The sequence below is a fragment of the Sus scrofa genome, chromosome 13 (genome assembly GCF_000003025.6).
Source record: "Sus scrofa isolate TJ Tabasco breed Duroc chromosome 13, Sscrofa11.1, whole genome shotgun sequence".
NCBI lineage: Eukaryota > Metazoa > Chordata > Mammalia > Artiodactyla > Suidae > Sus > Sus scrofa.
The window spans coordinates 68,622,218-68,637,982 of NC_010455.5; the positions used below are offsets into that span (position 1 = coordinate 68,622,218).

The 15,765-nt window shown below is 39.4% G+C and overlaps 1 protein-coding gene across 6 annotated transcripts in view; it reads right to left on the minus strand.

The window, feature by feature from the left end:
- RAF1 (Raf-1 proto-oncogene, serine/threonine kinase) overlaps positions 1-15,765 on the minus strand; it is a 76,784-nt gene that overhangs the window by 41,090 nt on the left and 19,929 nt on the right. For 2 of the 6 annotated variants that reach the window (XM_021069351.1, XM_021069348.1), the window contains exon 2: positions 2,552-2,670. The exons of 2 other annotated variants lie outside the window; for them this stretch is intronic. The gene's annotated coding sequence lies outside the window, so the exon portion shown is untranslated. Of the gene's footprint in view, positions 1-2,535; positions 2,671-15,765 lie in introns of all 6 variants that reach the window. 2 more of the 6 variants (XM_021069349.1, XM_021069352.1) reach the window with 1 other exon arrangement.

Sequence of the window (15,765 nt, forward strand, 5' to 3'; positions counted from 1 at the left end):
CACACCAACTTGCTTCCTCCAGCCAGGGATGTGAATCATCCCTTTGTTCAGTACATCCACACTGTATTCTCTACCTGCCCCTTAGTCATTTAGCAGCCTTCTGGGTTATCAGGTCAGCTGTCTCAGTAAAACAGTACATGTGTTTGAGTAACCCTTATTTTACTTAATAACAATGGCCCCAAAGTGCAAGAATAGTGATGCTGGCAATCTGGATATTCTCTTACTGTGCCTAATTTATAAATAAACTTTTTTATACGTATGTATGTATAAGAAGTAGGGTTCAATACCATCTGCAGTTTCAGATATTCACTAGAGATCTTGGAAAGTATCCCCCACAGACAAGGGGAGACTACTGTATAACTAAAATAGCACCCAATATGGTTTTAAACAAGGACAGAACAGGTACCTTCTTCTTTTAATTATAGTTGAATTATAATGTTGTGCAAATTTCTGCTATACAACAAAATGATTCAGTGATACATGCATATACATTCTTTTTTTTTTTTAATATTCTTTTCCATCATGGTCTATCCCAGGAGACTGGATATAGTTCCCTGTGCTAAATACAGTAGGACCTTATTGTTTATGCAATCTAAATGTAATAGCTTAAATCTACTAACCCCAAACACCCAGTCCATCCCACCCACAACCCATTTTGGCAACCACAAGTCTGTTTTCTATGTCTATGAGTCTGTTTCTGTGTTGTAGCTAAGTTCATTTGCGCCATTTTTAATTCCACATACAAGTGACAGCATATGGTATTTGCCTTTCTCTTTCTGACTGACTTCACTTAGCACAAGCATCTCTAGCTGCATCCATGTTGCTGCAAAGGGCATTATTTCATTCTTTTTCAAGGCTGAGTAGGACTCCATTGTATATATGTCATCTGTCAATAGACATTTAGGCTGTTTCCATGTCTTGGCTATTGTAAACAGTGCTGCAATGAACACAGGGGTGTATGTATCGTTTTGAATTATAGTTTTGTTCAGATATATGTCCAGGAGTGGAACTGCTGGATCACATGGTAGCTCTACAGTTTTCTGAGGAAGCTCCATACTGTTTTCCATAGTGGCTGTACCACCAACAATGTAGGAGAGTTCCCTTTTCTTCACACCCTCTCCAGCATTTGTTATTTGTAGAGTTACTAATGATAACCATTCTGACCGGTGGTGTGAAGTTACCTTCTTTAACAGTCAAATTCTTTTAAGACTCAAAAACTCAAGTCTCTTTCTTTCCTAGACTGTAACTTTTTCAAACTGTGGAGTATGACCCATTAGTGTTCAGAAAACCATTTTGGTGACTCAAGATCAGTTTTCTTTAAAAAATTAGAATAGATATTCTAAAAGCAGAATATATCCACACAGCACAGGTAATAATTATTTTGAGAAATCTTTGATTCAGGTACACATACATTATAAAACATATTTCTTAGTGTGGATCACTACTAAGTTTGAAAGCTACTGGTGTAATTTAAAGCCCAGAATCCTTACCAGAGCTTCCAATGATTTCCCAAATGTATTTTTCCATACAAAATACATCTTCTTGCACTGAATGATCAACTTAAGGATCCATTTAGTCTTAAACTGTCTTTCTTAGTTCTACCAATGAACTTTCTCCATGGGTGCTAATTCCATCTTCCATTACATTTCAAAATAGTCATTTCTGCTACTTCATGTAATTCTTCCAGTTTTTACGTATTTCATTGCCAAGTAGACTCAAAAGAACTCAGTATACTAAGTTTTCATTCTTTTCTCAGGCACCATTAGTTATTTTGTGACCTTACTGATCATTCAAATTTACTGTGAAAATACCTACATTAAGGGATTCACTGATAGTAATCTGAGACTATTCTCCATGGCTGATTAGGTTACATGGCTCACTAACTTCTAAATAATATGACATTTTTAAGGCACAGAACTTATACGCCCATGGGTCTTACACTATGCAGTCTCATTTCCTCTATTATTTTACCCTATGTTGAAATTCTAATATTTCATTCTCTTTCAAAAAAGCCCTTCCTCTATACCTCCTCATTTATCACTTCTTATAATGATCTTTGTTGCTATGAGGTCTTCTGTTTCCTGTTCTTTTCTGCTTTTAAAGAAAATACCAAATAAGAGTGAGGTGTTAATTCTATTTCACTGAACTTAATGTAGATTCCACTTCCAATTTAAATCCTTCTCCAAAGCACACACAACAAACTATACTCATTCAGTCTGGTAACTTTAAAAAAAAAAAAATCTTCTCTTCTGGATAGTTTCAGAGATCTAACCTCTGAATAGCATAAAACCTTAAAATGTACAAAGAAGGTTTCTGAATGTCTTTCTTTGAGGGCAGCCCCTGCATAGAATTCTATATGTCTCTATGAGGCTTTGGTCCTCTGTGATGTTCTTCAGGTAAAATTCTTCCCATAAGGCCTCCCTTTTTTGCTCCCTATTCATAAAGAATTTACCGCTCCCTCCTGTTTTTCATATTTATATTATTCACATGTATATTAACAGCCCTTCCCACCCTGTATGGTAATTATTTACTTACATGTCTGCCTCCCTACCTGACCATAAGTTCCTGGAGGATAGAGTACACACATGCCGCTTGTTTTCCCAGAACTGATCACGCCATCTGACTCATAGGAGTTATTCAACCAAGACTTCAAAATCACTGTGATGATTGCTGCAGAATCCACAATATATTAAATATTTAAATTTATGTAAATTATTAAGGTAAACAGCTAATTTTAATACATAATATAAAATTATAACCACAAGCAAGTGTCCATGAAAAATACAAATACCTAACAAACTCTGGCTATCTGAACAATAACAACACTGGCTTGTCCTCTATTTTGACACTGCCAAAACTCACTGGGAAACAAAATATATTCACCAAAAAATGAATTTCTTAAAATTCTATACCAATTAAACAGCAATAATATTAGCTAACAACTACTGAGTTCTTTCTTTTCAGTGTGTACAATACTACTGAGTACATACTACAGTATAGTAATAATGAGTTTTTCACATTTTGTTATGTAAGTATCAGTTCTTTAAATGTAATAAAATATATAAGCCTCCTAGGAATTCTTTGAGAGATATTATCCTGATTTTGGAGATGAAGAAACTGAGGACCAAAAACGTTAACTAAAATTGTCCAAGATTACCAGATGCCGAGTTGCTGTGGCTCTGGTGTAGGCCAGCGGCTACAGCTCCGATTAGACCCCTAGCCTGGGAACCTCGGGAGCGACCCTAGAAAAGGCAAAAAGACAAAAAAAAAAAAAAAAAAAAAAAAAAAAAAAAATTGTCCAAGGTTACATAAGTAAGATAGACAGCCAAGATTACTGACAGAATATCTAAGGTCAAAAGAACCCATAACTTTTACCAGAGTTTTATCACATCATCAGTCTTTACTCTTAAGGTAGATAAGATCAGAGCATTTGTGGGACAGGCTGCTGCTAAGATGAGGTGCCAGATTTCAACCTTGTGGCTGCCTGCTCTAGCTTCCTGATACTGGCTCTTTCCTTCTACTCTGGTAGTTTGTTTTTACTATGTTTTTATTTTTAAATGATATAATTAAATTTATAAATGGGAGACAAATAAAGGAGAAAAGTTACACATAATCTTATTCATCCTAATAAAACATTTTTGGGATATTTTTGCTAACTTCCTCCACACCAACTTTCTCACTCTGTCTCTCATGCAATAAACATTACTGAGCAACTACTACTGTTCTACTAGATGCCTGGGTTAACTCAGTGAATTAGAGACAAAGACCCCCAATCTCAAGAGACGCCAACTTTCCAGTGGAGGGATACAGAATAAAGTAAATTCTGTAATATAATTGTGGATGATAAGTGCTGGGGGAAAGGAGAAAAACTGCAATGTATATAATGAGGTCAGAGTAGGCCTCAATGAGAGGTAACAGTTGAGCCAAGAAGTTAGGGAGTTTGACTTCAAGGCAGGAAGACCAGCCAGTGAAAACCCTAAATCAGGAGTGTCCTGTGTTCAAGGAATAGCAAAGAGATCACAGAATTCAGTGAAATGAGAGTACAAGTGGAAGAGGGGAATGCAATTAACATCGTGTTTTGTACCATATAAGGACTCTCCCTTTTACTGAGTGAAATGGGAAGCCAAAATAGGTTTTGAGCAGAGGAGACACAAAATCTGTAGTAAAAGGACTAGTCCAACTGTTGTACTGCAAATAAACTACACAGGTAGTAAATACACAATTACAGAGTTCATAAGATGTCTGGGCCCAAGAATTAACTGTAAAAAAGAATAATAACTCAATGGGTTGTCATGAAAACTGTTCAACAATGTTTGTAAAGCATTTAGCACTGTGCCTGACGCTGAGTGATACTGTTATAGCTTTTGCCTTAGACAAGGATACTCAGCATAGGAAATGAGAGAAGGTAGAAATTGAGCCTATGCCTCAGTAAGTCTGGTTATATAGACAGCATCAGCCTGAAAGAAGGGGATTCTCCCAAATCACATGAAGAGTACAGTTCTGCTAGCTGAGCTGTGGACCTTTTGCTATTTAGCAATGTTGCTCTTGGAGCTAACTGTGGCCTTAATACTTGTCCATATGCTGTACATATGCAAAATTGCATTCTCAGTCCAAATCCTACGTTATTCTCCTTCCAACTTTAAATAGTTGATAGTTAAATCAAACCCTCAACATGTTCGATATGTCGTCCTTAATCTATTTTTAAGTCACATATTTTTTTCAGATTGGAAAATCTCTGAAATCAGAAGATAGCTTAAAACAATGATGTGCCTTATTTGTCCTAACAGAGAACCTGAAATGAACACCATCAAATATACAGGTATTTTGCTTAACAGCTAAGGTGTGAGACCCCTGGGTCAAAAGTTAAGAATTATGTATGAATGCTGCTACTGTCATGTTTTTAATATTTAAAATTGGTCTTGGGTGAATTTTTATTTTTAAGATAAGCTTGTGGAGTTCCCGTAGTGGCTCAGTGGTTAACAATCCGACTAGGAACCATGAGGTGGCAGGTTCAATCCCTGGCCTTGTTTAATGGGTTAAGGATCCAGCGCTGCCGTGAGCTGCGGTGTAGGTTGCAGACGCGGCTCAGATCCTGCATTGCTATGGTTCTGGCGTAGGCCAGCGGCTACAGCTCTGATTAGACCCCTAGCCTGGGAACCTCCATATGCCGCAGGTGCAGCCCTAGAAAAGGCAAAAAGACAAAAAAAAAAAAAAAAAAAAAAAAAAGATAAGCTTGTTTTCTGAAGCAACTGGTTGCTATCTACTTTCTCTGATCTTTTTGGGTAGAAGAGGGGGAGAGTAGGCTTAACCCGGAAAAGGAGGGGTATGCTATTTCATTTTCTTAGAAGTGACAAAGACTTCTAAAAGTTTAGAGAGGGTAAAGATACAGACTGATAAAGGCAACACCAGTGAGTGTAACTTTCTTAAGAATTTAACATTAGGCAGCTTTCCATCATCAGGTTAAGTATTCAGTGAGATTACTGTGTGTTTTTTATAAACTCCTTCAAAGAAAAGTAGAACAGCCTAGTTTCCAAAGAGCTCTCTGAAACCCTTCTAATAAGGTGGCCCAGGTCTTTATTCCTGGAAAAGGTAAAATGGAGGGTCTCTAGACTGGAGGATTTCAAGTACAACTGAGAGCATGGATGCTGTTCTGAAAACTACGCTAACTAAATGCCTGAATGCAGAGACCAACGGCTTCTTCCATACCTGGGCTCTGATTCAACCCCTAGCCTGGGAACCTCCATATGCCACGGGAGTGGCCCTAGAAAAGGCAAACAAAACAAAACAAAAAAACATGAAAAAAGAAAAAGACCAAAATACACAGGAAAACACACACACAACCTGAATGACTTCAACTATCAGATTAACTGGAATTATCAGAACAGAACCAATCAAATGCCTATCACACTAAATTTTACAATAATGGGATAACAGAAGTGTCTATAAATGTCCAGAGGAAAAAAAACGAAACAAAGGATCAGGAACCACAATGGCTTCAAATTTCTCAACACTGGGAGCAAAAAGACATAATGGAGCAAAGTCTTCTAAATTCTGAAAGAAAATTATTCCCAACTTAGAATAATCAGCAAAACTAATGTAGAGGAGAGATATTTTCTGACATTCATTATCAAAAATATTTTACCCTTTATGATCCCTGTCTCAAGGGATTTGTTACGTGAATAAGGATAAATCAAGAAAGAGACAAAAAATCAACCATACTTTAATTTAAAAAGAGAGAGATGAGATACAAGAAAAAGGGCATCCAACACAGGAAAGAAACAAACAAAATCCCCAAGAGGCCAGAGGAGGGAAACCTCTGGATGACAACTGTGCATCAGGGACAAGAATCCTTAATTATGTGACCCTTTCTAGCAACCTCAAACTAGCACCAACACAATGGCTTTTTCTTTTCTTCAGAGATGGGAGGGAGGGGGCAGGGAAGGGGGGGGAGGGATGGAAGGAAACAGCTCAGTTTTAAAGTTTTACATGATCTTATAGCTCTTTAGGTATACTCTTCCTAACAGAAGAGTTAGTGAGACCTGTACTGAGTCTTAAAACATTCTAGGTGATCGATCAACATGAATAAAACAGTCTAGCAGCACTTTCCCAAAGCATGAGGCATATATTATTCAAGATTTACAAAATGATTTTAGAGAATTTGTGGGCATGACATAAAATAATACTGAATCAATCATACAAAGATTATGATATGGAAGAATTATAAGTTTAGCATTTTTAATGCCTCTAACACTTCTCAATCTCCCTTTTAAAAAAAAATTTTTTTTCAAACTCAAAGCCACTGACCATAATATCTAAAAATTAATACTGTTGTTTTTGTTTTATTAAAATAGCAGCAAAAGAATCTACTATATGTGATTCCTAGTCTCCTGGCAGCTTCTTCTGGGTTCATTTTGACTGGGTATTTTGGAAGTGCTTATAACATAGTTCCCTCCATTTTTTTTGTTTGTTGGTTTGGCTATGTCAGAGGCATGTTGAAAGTTCCCAGGTCAGGGACTGAACCCAGGCCACAGAAGTGACGACAACAGATCCTTAACCCACTGTGCCATAAGGAAACTCCTAGCTCCCTCCATTTTTTTTGCAAAAGAAAGCAACACAAGATAGTGAGTCACAGCCATCCACCTTTGATACATCACCACATTTCCAGTAAAGAAGTCTGCACCTGCAATTTAGGATGATGCTATCATTCAACTCTTATCTCTATAATTCAAAGTTTTCAAACTTCTTCACTTCTTTTAAAGTTCTATATTTACAGAGTTCCTGTCATGGTTCAGTGGTTAACACACCCGACTAGCATCCATGAGGATGTGGGTTTGATCCCTGGCCTTGCTCAGTGGGTTAAGGATTCAGCGCTGCCATGAGCTGTGGGGTAGGTCACAGATGCGGCTCAGATTCTGCATTGCTGTGGCTGTGGCATAGGAGGCCAGTGGCTACAGCTCCAATTGGACCCCTAGCCTGGGAACCTCCATATGCCATGGGAGTGGCCCCAAAAAGACCAAAAAAAAAAAATGTTCTATATGTACTAGGTATATATTTATTAAGAAATTAAAGTGTCTTGCAGTTCCCATCGTGGCACAGAGGTTAACGAATCCGACTGGGAACCATAAGGTTGCGGGTTCGATCCCTGGCCTTGCTCAGTGGGTTAAGGATCAGGCGTTGCCACGAGCTGTGGTGTAGGTCACAGACTCAGCTCGGATCCCAAGTTGCTGTGGCTCTGGCATAGGCTGGCGGCCTGGGAACCTCCATATGCCATGAGAGCGGCCCAAGAAATGGCAAAAAGACCAAAAAAAAAAAAGTGTCTTTTGGGGAGTTCCCTTGTTAAGAATCTGGCGCTGCCATTGCAGCAGCTTGGGTTGCTGCTACGGCTCAGGTTCAACCCTGGCCTGGGATTTCCACATTCCTCAGGCAGGGCCAAAAAATAAATAAATAAAAAGAATTTAGGAGTTGCTGTTGTGGCTCAGTGGATTAAAAACCCGACGAGTATCCATGAGGATGTGGGTTTGATCCCTGGACTCACTCAGTGGGTTAAGGTTCTGGTGTTGCCACAAGCTGCAGCATAGGTTGCATATGTAGCTCAGATCCAGTGTTGCTACGGCTGTGGCATATGCCTATAGCTGCAGCTCAGATTCAAAACCTAGCCCAGTAACTTCCATATGCCACAGGTGTGGCCATAAAAAGAAGAAAAAAAAAGGCTTCTTTGAAGAAATTGGCAAGCTGACCCTAAAATTCATAAAGCAATTCAAAGAACCCAGAATAGCCAAAACAATTTGAAAAAGAACAAAGTTAGAGAACTCATACTTCCCAACTTCAAAACTTATTACACAAAGCTACAATAATCAAGACAGTGTGGTACTGGCATAGAGAAAGACATATACAGATCAACAGAACAGAACTGAGAAGGGCCAAACAATTCAGTGGTCCCAGCACAGATGGTGCTGGGACAACTGGATATCCATATGCAAAAGAATGAAGTTGGACCTCTACTTCAGAATATGTAACAGAAATTAATCCAATGGATGAAGACCTAAATAATGTAAGAGCTAAAACTATAAAACACTTAAAAGAAAACAAAGGAGTAAATCTTGATGATCCTGGATTTGGCGGTGGTACTTATGATATATAACACTAAAAGCAAAAGCAACAAAGGAAAAAACAGACAAACTGGACTTCATCAAAATTAAAAACCTTTGTGCTTCAAAAGACACCAAAAAGAAAGTGAAAAGACAACCCAAAGGAGTTCCCGCTGTGGCACAATGGGATAAGCGTCTCTGGAGCACTGGGATATAGGTCGATCCCCAGCACATTGGGTTAAGGATCCAGCACTGCTGCACCTGCGGCATAGGTCAAAATCACGGTTCAGATCTAGTCCCTGGCCCAGGAACTCCATATTCCATGGGGTGGCCATAAAAAGGAAAAAAGAAGACAACTCGAAAGATGGAAAATATGCAAATCATGAATTTGATGAGTGACTTGCATCTAGAATAAATAATATCCTATATAATACAGAATAAAGAATTCTTACAACTCAGTAATAAAAAAGGCAAACCAATTTAAAAATAGGCAAAGGACCTGAAAAGACATTTTTCGGAAAAAGATACAGAAGGAGGGAGTTCCGTCGTGGCGCGGTTCATTCATTAACAATGAATCCGACTAAGAACCATGAGATTGCAGGTTCGATCCCTGGCCTTGCCCAGTGGGTTAAGGATCTGGCGTTGCCGTGAGCTGTGGTGTAGGTCGCAGACGCGGCTCAGATCCCGCATTGCTATGGCTCTGGCATAGACGGCGGCTACAGCTCCGATTAGACTCATAGCCTAGGAACTTCCATATGCCGCGGGAAGTGGCCCTAGAAAAGGTAAAAAGACAAAAAAAAAAAAAGGGTACAGAAAACAGCCAGGAAGAACATGAAAAGGGGCTCAACATCACTAATCATCAGAGAAATTAAAATCAAAACTGCTATCAAATGAGACAGCACTTTACATGGCTATTATCAAAAAGAAAAAAAGAAAGCAAATGAGAGAAAGAAAAGGAAAGAACAAGTAAATGTTGGTAAGGACATAGAGAGCCAGCAACTCTTGCACACTGGTGGTGGGAATGCAAAATGGTGTAGCCACTACAGGAAACAGTATGGCAGTTCCTCAAAAAAATTAAAATTAGAACCACTATATGATCCAGTAAGTTCATATCTGGATATAGACACAAAAGAATTGAAAGCAGGAACTCAAGACAGTTGCACACTCATATTCATAGCATTATTCACAACAGCCAAAAGGTGGAAGCAACCCAAGTGTCCACTGACCAATGAACTGATAACCAAACATGCTAAATATACATTCAAGAGAATCTCATTCAGCCTTAAAAAGCAAAGAGATTCTTTTTTTTTTTTTTTTTTGTCTTTTTGCTATTTCTTGGGCCGCTCCCGCGGCATATGGAGGTTCCCAGGCTAGGGGTTGAATCGGAGCTGTAGCCACCAGCCTACACCAGGGCCATAGCAACGTGGGATCCAAGCCGCGTCTGCAACCTACACCACAGCTCCCGGCAACGCCGGATCGTTAACCCATGAGCAAGGGCAGGGACCGAACCCGCAACCTCATGGTTCCTAGTCAGATTCGTTAACCACTGCGCCACGACGGGAACTTCCAGCAAAGAGATTCTGATACATGCTACAAAATGATGAACCTTGAGGATGTTACGCCAAGTGAATTAAGCCAATCATAAAGGGACAAAAACTGTATGATTCCACTTACATGACTAACCTAGAGTAGTCAAATCATAAAGAATGTAAATGGGAGTTGGCAGGGGCAGGAGTGGGCAGTGAGGTGGGGGGTTTAAAGGTATAGAGTTTCAATCCAGGATGATGAAAAAGTTTTGGAGATGGATGATGGTGATGGTGGTGGTGGTAGCTGCAACAGTGTCAATGTGCTTAATGCCATGGAACTATGTGGTAATTTACGCTATGTATATGGTACCACAAAAAATTTGTAAAAAGGATGTTTATAGTTGCCTAAACTTACCATTTAAAAAAAAAAAAATAGCATGTTCAACACCATAAGCCAAAACACCATTAAAGTCATTGATGGTAAATTTGGAGGCACGGGGAAAGCCCATGCACCTCCCTGGATTTCAGTGGCTTCACCTTAAAAATGAGTGCAAAGGACTAAATCAGACTTACTCCTATACTGGAGTCCTGAGGGACACCTGTGAACTACAAATATAATAATAATAATATCTTATGGTTACTTTTAATATTTCCAAAGAACAAATCATTCTTCTATCTTTCAAAAGCCTGACCAGAGCAACAAAAATCGCCAGACTTCTCTCTTTCCACCAGACTGGAATTACAGGACTTGACGGTAGACGTGCAAGTTATTAGAACCTTAGAATGTTCAGAGCAGCATTACTCTAATACTCAAAAGGAAGAAAGAGTCTGAATGGCCATCAACTTATGAGTGAATAAATAAAATATGGTATAATCGTCCCTAGATATCTGTAAGACTGGTTCCAGGACCCTCTGAGGATAACAGAGTCCAACGACACTCAAGTACTTCATATAAAATGGTCTTGTATTTGCATATAACTTACACATACCCTTCCATATACTTCAAATCATCTATTACTTACAACACCTAATACAATGTAAATGCTATGTAAATAGTTATGCCATGTGGCAAACTCAAGTTCTGCTTTTTGGAACTTTCTTGTATTGCTTTCAGGTAAACAGTATTTCTCAGGGAAGCTCTTCAGAGTAGGGAACCCAAACATGACCTCACATCTCATTGGCCTCCAGTGTGTCACTATGAACAATCATTATGCCCAAATGGTTGGACTTGACTGAGTTAAAGCTAATCAGGCTCTCCACCAGAGCTAATGATGTCTCAATTAAAACTGAACGGCAGAGTTCCCGTCGTGGCTCAGTGGTTAACAAATCCGACTAGGAACCATGAGATTGCGGGTTCCATCCCTGGCCTCGCTCAGTGGGTTAAGGATCCGGCGTTGCTGTGAGCTGTGGTATAGGTCGCAGATGCAGCTCAGATCCCGCGTTGCTGTGGCCCTGGCGTAGGCTGGTGGCTACAGCTCCGATTAGACCCCTAGCCTGGGAACCTCCACATGCCGCAAGAGTAGCCCTAGAAAAGGCAAAAAGACAAAAACAAACAAACAAACAAAAAAAAACCAAAAAACTGAATGGCTATGTTATAGGGAATAAGGGCTGACAGTTCCTCAGAGAGAAATATGGGATACAGTTAAAATAAAAGGGGGAAGCAGAAACAAACAAGAGGTATCCACTTCACTGATTTACAGGTGACAGACAATCACTAAGATCAAGGGATTGAAGGAGAGAGCTTAGAGAAATATCCTTAAACTGCCGTACTGTGCATACTCTTAAAGGTATAATCAAAACTCAAGTGACAGATTTAACTTCAAGTTTCTCAGACACTGCCACTGTTTATAAACCATACACACATGACAAATCAGGCAAGCAACATGGGTCTTCCTAAACCCTTGCATCTCTGTTCTTCAGCAATCTCAGAGCAAGATCCTTGAGCAGGCAAGGGACATGACACCAGAAGTTTTCTTCTTCAACTGCTGTTCTGGAACACATCCATCACTAGGACCACGAAAATATAATTTCCAGAAAGTGAAATATGAGAAAATAATATTAAAGGAATAGATCTGAGAGACAAGAGAAAAACAAAAACCAGCAGCATCTTTTAGGCATCTACTATGAGCTAGGTCCTGAGCATATAGGTGTTTATATGTTATTTTATTTAATCCACATAACTCTGAGGTAAATATTCTCAATCTCATTTAAGGAGAAGATTCAAAAAGTTACATAATTTGCCTCACCTGAGTTTAAATCCAGGTTCTGCAACCAACTATAAAAGTGAGCAAAAATAAGGCACACTTTTTGGACCTCAAGTCACCTGCCTCTTCTACAAAACATGGAGTTGAAGAGATGACCTATAATGATCCTTCTAGCTCTAACATCTTGTGATGATTCTAGTGCCATAAAAACCCAGCACATACTAAAATTTTCCGATAGAGAATATCCTTCCCTAGCTTTCCAAATAGATGACACTGGAACTTTCTCTTAATGATTTATAAGTCACTATAATGAGTAATCTCTGGTTATTGACAGAATATATATAGATTTTCCTAAAACAACAATTTTACTCAGACTTGAGTGAGGGAGGTTAATAAGTTAACTAATATTTTAAAATATTTTTAGGAGTTCCCATTGTGGCTCAGCAGAAACTTATCTGACTAGTATCCATGAGGACAGAGGTTCAATCCCTGGCCTCAGTGGGCTAAGGATCCGGTGTTGCCATGAGCTATGGTGTAGGTCACAGACACAGCTCTGGATCTGGCTTTGCTGTGGCTGTGGTGTAGGTGGGCAGCTCCAATTTGACCCTCGCCTGGGAACCTCCACATGCTGCAGGTTCAGCCCCAAAAAGACAAAAAATATACGTATATATATTTTTTATAATATACCTATTATGAAGTAAAACTCAAAAACCAAAGATTTAAGAAAAAAAAACAGAAAGACTTTGGAGTTCCCGTCGTGGCACAGTGGTTAACAAATCTGACTTGGAACCATGAGGTTGCAGGTTCGATCCCTGGCCTTGCTCAGTGGGTTAAGGATCTGGCATTGCTGTGAGCTGTGGTGTAGGTCACAGACACAGCTCGGATCCCACGTTGCTGTGGCTCTGGTGTAGGCTGGCGGCTGCAGCTCCGACTGGACCCCTAGCCTGGGAACCTCCATATACCTCTGGAGCAGCCCTAGAAAAGGCAAAAAGACAAAAAAGACAAAAAAAAAAAAAAAAAAAAAAAAAACAGAAAGACTTCAAAGAACTTTCAAGCTTAAAGAGTAGGTATTTAATCTAAAATTGCGGTGGTAGTTTGATGGAAAAGTTTCAAAAACAATAGTGATAATGAATGTAATAGACAAGAGAGTTCTGTGTCTTTTCTATTCTTTAGATACTTCTTGCACTCTGGTTGCCAGTGCCACTTCTGACTTGATATTGAGTCAGTCTATACCTCTACTAACTCCTCAGCATTTGCTGTTAATAATCTGACTTAAGAAAGAGAGATAATCAAGCCTGCGTAGTAAGGAGCACAACAGGAAGAGAAAGAACCAGAACCTAGTGACTGAGTAATGAAAAGGCTTCAGTACAGACTTATTTGCAAGGCCAAAGCTTCATTCCAGAAGATTAAGGCTACCAAAAATCCAACATTCTGATAAGCAAGGCCCTCCTACACACTTGGACAACAAAACTGTATAGACTATTATGGTTAAAAAAAAAAATTAACACAATTTTAAAATTCTCAAAAATCCATGAGAACAGTGACTCAGCTTTGATAACCTCTACCTACTTAACTCCTAGACAAGTACATGTTGAATGACTAAGCTGCACATGCACTTTGAAGTCTGAGACTTTTGATGAATAAACTTCTTGGCTGTGTGGACCTGGGCAAAACACATCTAAGCCTTAATTTCTACATCTGCAAAATAAGCACAACTATATTTTAAGAGGTAGTTGTGAGAAATAAATGAAAAACTACAAAGAATGCAAAATTCAATGTCTGATTCATAGTGGGCACCTAATCTATGATGGCTATTACGACCTGACAGTTATACTACTGTTATTGGTAATAACTATTTATTCACACTAGAAAGTAACCTAGATATTATCTTTGATTCCTCTATTTTCCTCACTCACCACATTTAATCATCCATTATGCCCTGTCAGACCCTCCAAAATCCAACTACTGTAACCTGACCCAACCAATCTAAGCTAAAGCACCATAATCTCCTGCCTAGATTACTCCAGATTCACCATGTCCACTCCCAATCCCTCTAAATCTATTCTCTACCAGTGACTTTAAAACACGAATCTGGTCACATTATTTCTCTGCTAAAATCCTCTACTGGTTCCCTATCACACTCAAAATAAAACCCAAATTCTTTCATACGACCTACAAGCCCTACCTGATGACCTGGACTCTGTCTCCCTTCTCCACCTTATCTTCTACCCTTCTTTCTCTTGTTCACTCTATTTCTGTCACACTGGCCTTCTTGCTGCTAGCTATTTGTCAATCATGTTACCATTCAAATGTCACTCCTCAAAGGGGACCTCCTTGGCCATCCTGATTAAATGTATTCTGCCCCTCCCCATCATTCTTCTCTTTACTCAGCTTAATTGTTTTCATAATACTTTACACAACCTAATATAATACTCTGAATTATATTAGACATATGCCTGCCCAATGATTATTGTCTGCCTACCCAACTAGATAGTACACTCCAGGAAGCTAAGTTCAGTTCACCTTAAAACCCCGTCACCTGGAGTTCCCGTCGTGGCGCAGTGGTTAACGAATCTGACTAGGAACCATGAGGTTGCAGGTTCGATCCCTGGCCTCGCTCAGTGGGTTAACAATCCGGCGTTGCCGTGAGCTGTGGTGTAGGTTGCAGACGCAGCTCGGATCCCGCGTTGCTGTGGCTCTGGCGTAGGCCGGTGGCTACAGCTCCGATTCAACCCCTAGCCTGGGAACCTCCATATACCGCGGGAGCGGCCCAAGAAATAGCAAAAAAAAAAAAAAAAAAAACCATCACCTTTAACAATGTCTAGCATACAGTAGGCCCTTCAGATAGTTCCTGAATGAATAACAAATGCGGGCATCTGAGTTCTAACAGAAATCAGCAGTGCAGCCATTTGTGAACCACACTATGCTGAAAGGCTATACCCTAGGACTAGAACACTGACACATGGAACTGGAATTCTGCAACTGTAGAACTGGCACAGTACAAGTGCAGTCAGCTAGTAACTGACTTAATAACAGCTCCATCAGACAGAGCCCAAACAGACAAAAACCAAACAGATAAAAACCAACTGAAGCCATCATGGAATTTTACTATGCTTCCACAGTTTGATTTACTAGTATTATCTGGCATTTTCTTTCATAGTTGTTTTACCTTAAAAATAAAACCGAGCACCATTCCTGTTCACCAGCTTGGTCTCAGTGAACTGTAACCATGTTCCACCTAAATACACACATCAACTTGTTCTAAACATACATTCCTGAAAATAAAAAGTGGTTTTACATCACAGTGCCCCTATTAAAGAAAGGTAGAAATGTGTTTTTTAAGCATGCCTAAGACCATGTAGAATGCAAAAGAATGTGCAGAAAGAGGATTTCAGATGGGAGGAGGGAGTTGTTCACCTCAAAGGAAATACAATAATTAATAAATCT